General features: G+C 53.2%; 1 pseudogene across 1 annotated transcript; it reads left to right on the top strand.

The window, feature by feature from the left end:
• The first annotated feature begins 4,908 nt into the window (after positions 1 to 4,908).
• On the top strand, positions 4,909 to 6,150 carry LOC311118484 (transmembrane protein 182-like; annotated as a pseudogene). The gene is made up of 3 exons: positions 4,909 to 5,194; positions 5,319 to 5,552; positions 5,950 to 6,150. The product of its transcript is annotated as a transmembrane protein 182-like (transcript).
• The last annotated feature ends 454 nt before the right edge of the window (positions 6,151 to 6,604 follow it).

Below are 6,604 nucleotides of genomic sequence, written 5' to 3'. Positions count from 1 at the left end.
GCACGAGCCCTGGATGGGCATCATCTTGGCACTGTCACTCATATCTCTGCCCCTGTGACAATCCTGCTGTCAGGAAACCACCAGGAGTCCATCCAGTTTCACCTCCTACACTCACCTGGCCAACCACTCATTCTTGGATACCCGTGGCTCCGTCAGCACAACCCCCACATCGACTGGGAGACAGGAACAGTCCGTGAGTGGGGAAGGAGTTGTCACCAGACCTGTTTAAGGGGGGCCACCCTGCCCGTTCACCGGGAAAGATCTAGCGCTACCCCCGACATATCCAATGTTCCGGCCTGTTACCACAGCCTGAAAGAGGTGTTCAACAAATCCAAGGCGACATCTCTACCCCCACACAGACCCTATGACTGCGCGATTGATCTCCTGCCTGGCACAGCACCTCCCAAGGGTCGTCTGTATTCACTGTCAGCCCCGGAAAGAAAGGCCATGGAGGACTACATTAATGACTCTCTTGCCGCCGGGACAATTAGACCGTCATCTTCCCCCGCAGGAGCGGGATTCTTCTTTGTCGGCAAGAAGGACGGTTCTCTTCGTCCATGCATAGATTACCGGGGTCTGAACGACATCACGGTTAAGAATCGCTACCCACTGCCCTTACTTTCGTCTGCCTTCGAACTGCTGCAGGGAGCCACTGTATTCACAAAGCTGGACCTTCGCAATGCCTACCATCTGGTGCGGATGAGGGAGGGAGACGAATGGAAGACAGCGTTCAACACACCAACCGGCCACTATGAATATCTCGTCATGCCCTTCGGCCTCACCAATGCCCCAGCAGTTTTTCAAGCCCTAGTGAATGATATCCTCAGGGACATGCTAAATACGTTCGTATTTGTGTACCTTGACGATATTTTAATATTCTCAAAGACTCTGTCAGAACACACGCACCACGTCCAGTTGGTCCTGCGCCGCCTGCTGGAGAACTCTCTTTTCGTGAAGGCAGAGAAGTGCGAGTTCCATGCCAAGACCGTTTCATTCCTGGGGTATGTGGTGACCGAGGGCAGCATTCAGATGGATCTCACGAAGGTGTCGGCTGTCACTTCCTGGCCAGTTCCTGAGTCTCGGAAAAAGTTGCAACAGTTCCTGGGCTTTGCCAACTTTTATAGGAGATTCATCAGAAACTATAGCACAGTGGCTGCACCCCTCACGGCGCTAACCAGCACTAAACAACCGTACCAATGGACATCAGCTGCTGATAAGGCCTTCAATATCCTCAAGACATGTTTCACTTCTGCTCCCATCCTCCAGATGCCAGATGCAGCAAGGCAGTTTGTGGTGGAGGTAGATGCTTCGGACGTGGGAGTGGGTGCAGTGCTTTCTCAAAGAGCAGCTGAGGATGGCAAGATGCACCCCTGTGCCTTCTACTCCCGTCGGCTAACCCCTGCCGAATGCAACTACGACATTGGGAACCGCGAGCTGTTGGCTGTCAAGCTCGCCCTTGAAGAATGGCGGCACTGGTTAGAGGGGTCAAAGGAACCATTCGTAGTGTGGACAGACCACAAGAACCTGGAGTATATCCAAACAGCCAGGAGGCTGAACTCCCGTCAACAGCGGTGGTCTCTGTTCTTTACGCGCTTCAATTTCACGCTCTCCTACCGCCCGGGATCTCGCAACATCAAACCTGATGCTCTTTCCCGGATGTTTCAGAAGGACGAGACCACCGCCATGACAGCCCCCATTCTTCCCAGCCACTTGGTCGTAGCGGCCCTCACCTGGGAGATCGAGAAGCAGGTCATGGAGGCTCTTCGGGACCAGCCAGGTCCAAGCACCAGCGCCCCCAACCGTCTGTTTGTTCCAGCTAATCTCAGGTCACCTGTGATTCAGTGGGGGCACGAATCCCGTCTGGCCTGTCATCCCGGCATCACTCGCACTCTTCATCTGGTCCGCCAGCGGTTCTGGTGGCGGCGGATGAGACGGGATGTCCGAGAATTCATCCGAGCTTGTCCCACTTGTAACCGAAACAAGACCCCCAACCAGCCTCCTGCTGGGTTGCTGCAACCCCTACTCATACCCAAGAGGCCCTGGTCCCACGTTTCACTGGACTTTGTTACGGGCCTTCCGCCCTCTGACGGACACACAGTCATCCTTACCATTGTTGACCGCTTTAGTAAGATGACCCACTTCGTGCCCCTTCCCAAACTACCCTCTGCTAAAGAGACCTCCCAGGTGGTCCTGGAACATGTGTTTCGTATCCATGGCCTACCCCAGGATATAGTGTCAGACCGGGGTCCGCAATTCTCAGCAACCTTTTGGAAGGAGTTCTGTCATCTCCTTGGGGCCACCGCCAGCCTATCGTCTGGATTCCACCCGCAGTCAAACGGCCAGACTGAACGCATGAACCAGGAGCTGGAGAAGGCACTGAGGTGTGTGGCTTCCCAAAATCCCCGGGCCTGGGCTCAACACCTGCTCTGGGTGGAATATGCCCATAATTCACTCACCAGTTCCTCCACCGGGCTCTCCCCCTTTCAGTGTGTCTACGGGTATCAACCTCCACTGTTTGCCAGCCAGGAGGCGGATGCCACCTGTCCGTCTGCTCTTGCGTATGCCCGCCGCTGCCGCCGCACTTGGGCCCAGGCTCGCACTGTGCTCCTGAAGTCTGGAACCAGCTACGCCGTCGGTGCCAACCGACGGAGGACCCCAGCACCTACTTACCGGGTTGGTCAGAAGGTCTGGCTGTCTGCCCGGGATCTGCCGCTGCGGGTTGAATCACGAAAGCTGGCCCCTCGCTTCATTGGTCCTTTTCCTGTGCAGAAAGTCATCAGTCCAACGGCGGTCCGACTTCAGTTGCCCGCTTCCATGCGGGTCCACCCCACCTTCCACGTCTCCAAGGTCAAGCCGGTCCATGAAAGTCCCCTGGTCCCTGCAGCTCCGGCGCCACCTCCTCCGCGCCTCGTAGATGGCGGTCCTGTCTTCACCGTCCGGCGGCTGCTCCGCTCTAGGCGAAGGGGTAGGGGTCTCCAGTACCTCGTTGACTGGGAGGGATATGGTCCAGAGGAGAGGACCTGGATCCCGGCCAGGAGGATAGTGGACCGGACCCTTATCACTGACTTCCACCGACTACATCCTGATCAGCCTGCAATCCGTAGGGGCCGTCCAAGAGGGGTTCCTAGCCGTCCTGCCCGCCCTGCTTCCTGTCCTGTGCCTGACCCTGCTCCTGTCTCAGTGCCTGTCCTGTCTCCCGACCGTGACCCTCCAGCTCCTTCTGAGGATGAGGAGATTCACTCGGACCGCTCGGAGGAGTTCTGACCCGCCGCCTGCTCCCCTCCACCCTCCCGGCATGATGTTGTTCTTGGGACTTCTGGGGCCGTCCCTTGGAGGGGGGGTCCTGTCATGAGCACTCTCTCTCCCTGGTAGCAACATTAATTGCATTCAATTCTCTGCCACTCTGCTCACTCTCTCCCTACTCTGCCTAACGAGCTCCACCTGGCTCCGCCCTGCTCTGCTCTTGTTACCTGGCCAGCTGCACTGCATTTCCCACTCACCATCCTCACCTTGCCTCACTCTGTTCTAATTACTCTGCCAGCTGAACTGCATTTCCCCACTAACCTCTCCCAGTATATCAAGCCCTGTTTTTCAGCCAAGCCCTGTCAGATCGTCTTCAAACCCGGACCAGTAACCTGCCTGTCTGCGCTCTGACTCCTGTTTGTGATACCGATCCTTTCTTGACTGCCTCCTTGTTCTACTGCCCCGTCTATCCCGACCTGCCTTCTGGACCTCGACTACTCTCCGATCTTCAGCCCCTCCGGTAACTCGATTCTGCTTTCTGTCTCTCACCACGATATTTGCCCAGCCCAGATCTGTACTTCTGCCTGCCATTCATATTGCTGTTGTGTGTGTGTTCCCCCAGGTCTCCGACCACCAGATGAGCGTGCCCAGACGCTTCACCACCCTCAGCCCGATACGCCGCTCCATCACTGGGGAACACACACACTAAGCACTTGGACTGGACACCCCCGGACATTTGGTGACCCCCGGAGCACAGGTACCCACAGGACCCTGAAAAACCCCAGAGCCCCAAGCACCCCTGGAACCCCTGACACCCCTGGCACTCCTCTTCCCGCCTGAAACCTTCAATAAAGAACTCTGAATTTGAACTTGCGCTCTTGGGTCCTCTTCTGTCCGTGACAGGAATAAATCAAAGGATGTGAATACTTGCTGAATACTGTATACAGTATGCACTGTAAATGTATCTCCATCATGTTTTTTTCTATTTTGAAAAATGAACGCTTTATAAGACATTTATTCATTTTTGTTGAATTGTGGGGACAAAAGCAGTTGCTACAAAACTCAGATAAAGGATTCCATCAGAGGTCTGAATGCCAGACGGTAGACGTTTCACTTTTGACTACAACACACCCCCTTCTATTTCTATGTGTATAAAAACATTGTAACAGTATCACTGGACGTCTCACACTCATGACGACAGTGTTTATTTCTATACCATCTCTCTCTCTCTCTCTCTCTCTCTCTCTCTCTCTCTCTCTCTCTCTCTCTCTCTCTCTCTCACACACACACACACAGGTCTCTCCACAACATCTGATTGGTGAGTGAGAGTTGCTGGGGAATACAGGGAGCATAAATAACCAGCTCCTGTTTAGAAGCCTCCATGTCAAACACGATACTTCCGATTGGATGGTCATTGGACGGTTATATTTGCTCTGCCCCTGGCCACACCCCTATGACAAAGTATGTGAGGATCTACTAATGGAAATCAAGGCGGATAGGTCTGCTACAGTACGTAGGATAGTACGACGGACAGACCGAGCGACCACCCGACACACTGATAGGCTGACAAACCTTCACAATTGACTGACCGACTGACAGACAGACAGACAGACAGACAGACAGACAGACAGACAGACAGACAGACAGACAGGCCTCACTAGTGGCATGTCTCCTGCTGAGAGGTTGAGTGTGCTCCTCTTCCTAGCTGGGTTCTTCGGGGGCTTGGGGGCCCTGTCCCTGATGCTCTCCTTTGGGACAGACTACTGGCTGCTGGCTTTGGAGACCTGTGGCCCTGGGGGGGCCTCAGAGGCCTGGGAGGCTGGGGCCTTCAGACCTGGGGAGGAAGAGATGGAGGATCAGGACACTGTGACATTCTTCCACCAGGGCCTCTTCTGGAGGTGCTCCTTCAGGGGGAGGAGAGAGGAGGACACGGTGTGGCACTTCTGGATCAGTAAGTAGGAGAGGTATTTTCACAGATTTATGAAATATAAATATTGTAGCGGACAATATTAATTGATGCATGCCAAGAATGACCTGAACTGTAATATAAAAGTACAATGTTTTTTTCCCCAAAGCCAATCAACCACACCAAAAGACCTGTGTGCCCACCTACCTATTCCCATTTTCTGCTTCTGAGCCAACCACGGATTACCAGGCACCAGACGCTGCAGTTTACAGGGCCTTCTGGAGCGTCTTCCTTCTAGTGGGTGTGGTCAATGTTATGATTGGTGGGTTTGTCATCATCTGTGCCTCTCCATTGGCCAGCCACAGGCTCTACAAAGTAGGCGGGGCACTCTTGCTCACTGGAGGTGAGTTATCGGTGGTGTTCCTCTGCTGACGCATGCCAGATCTTACAACGCCTGGATAGGTCTTTTTACGTATCAGCTAACCACATCATATGTTATAGCAATCTGGTGCCCGGCGGCACAGTTGATGACGTGGCATGCAAACGTTGGTTGATGTATGCATCGTCTGATCAGAGCAGGGGAACACGACCATCATGAGTTGCTAGCCATGGTTGGGTCCACTCAACTTTACATGAAGCTCAAAGTTAAATCAGGAGACACATTTAAGTTCTATGAAGTTTAACTGAGTTTAAATGTTTCCCTATCCCCCCCCCCCCTCCCCCCTCTTCCTCCCCCTCTCTCTCCCCCCTCACCCTCCCCCTCTCCCTCTCTCTCCCCCCTCCCCCTCTCCTCTCTCCAGGCCTATGTCTCCTAGTTGTAGTAATTATGTATGTAGTCTGGACCCAAGTACTGGACTTTCTGGAGGGCTATGCTGCCCAGCGACAACACTCCTCTCAATGTCCAACAGTCTACCACCTCAGCGTCCACTACGGCCTCTCCTTCCTGTTTGCTCCCGTCTCCGTCTTCTTCTTCCTGCTGGCTGCACTGCTCTTCATCCTGATTGGACAAACAGTGCAGACGTGCCATCACAAAGTGCCAGTGTAGTGACAGAGGGGGAAACAGCCAGAGAGGAAGTTGGGAATTAAACCATACGGTGACTCCTGTGCCATAAAGGCCCAGACCTCTATGTTCAGTCTATAACAAGAGCCAGTAGTGACTGATACCGTGGTCAACTCTCATGGGACTCACAGAGTAATACATATGTACTATATTAAATACATTTGGAATAATCAACTGTGATTAACTTTGAATAAAAAAGCATCAGTCTCTCTCATTGGGAGTTGTGACTAAATTTGATTCCACTGCTTCTTTGCAACCAGATCTGGACTCTATCAGACAGTCCAGTCATGGAGGGTAATGAATTAGATTGTCATTATCTATTGGGATAATCATGATGGACGGGACAGCGGGTTCCTAATCAACTGTAACACATCTGAATGAAACTATAGCTGTGT

Source organism: Coregonus lavaretus, assembly GCF_964263955.1.
Source record: "Coregonus lavaretus genome assembly, contig: HAP1_SCAFFOLD_5351, whole genome shotgun sequence".
Classification (NCBI taxonomy): domain Eukaryota; kingdom Metazoa; phylum Chordata; class Actinopteri; order Salmoniformes; family Salmonidae; genus Coregonus; species Coregonus lavaretus.
This window is presented reverse-complemented; position numbering and strand designations above follow the sequence as displayed.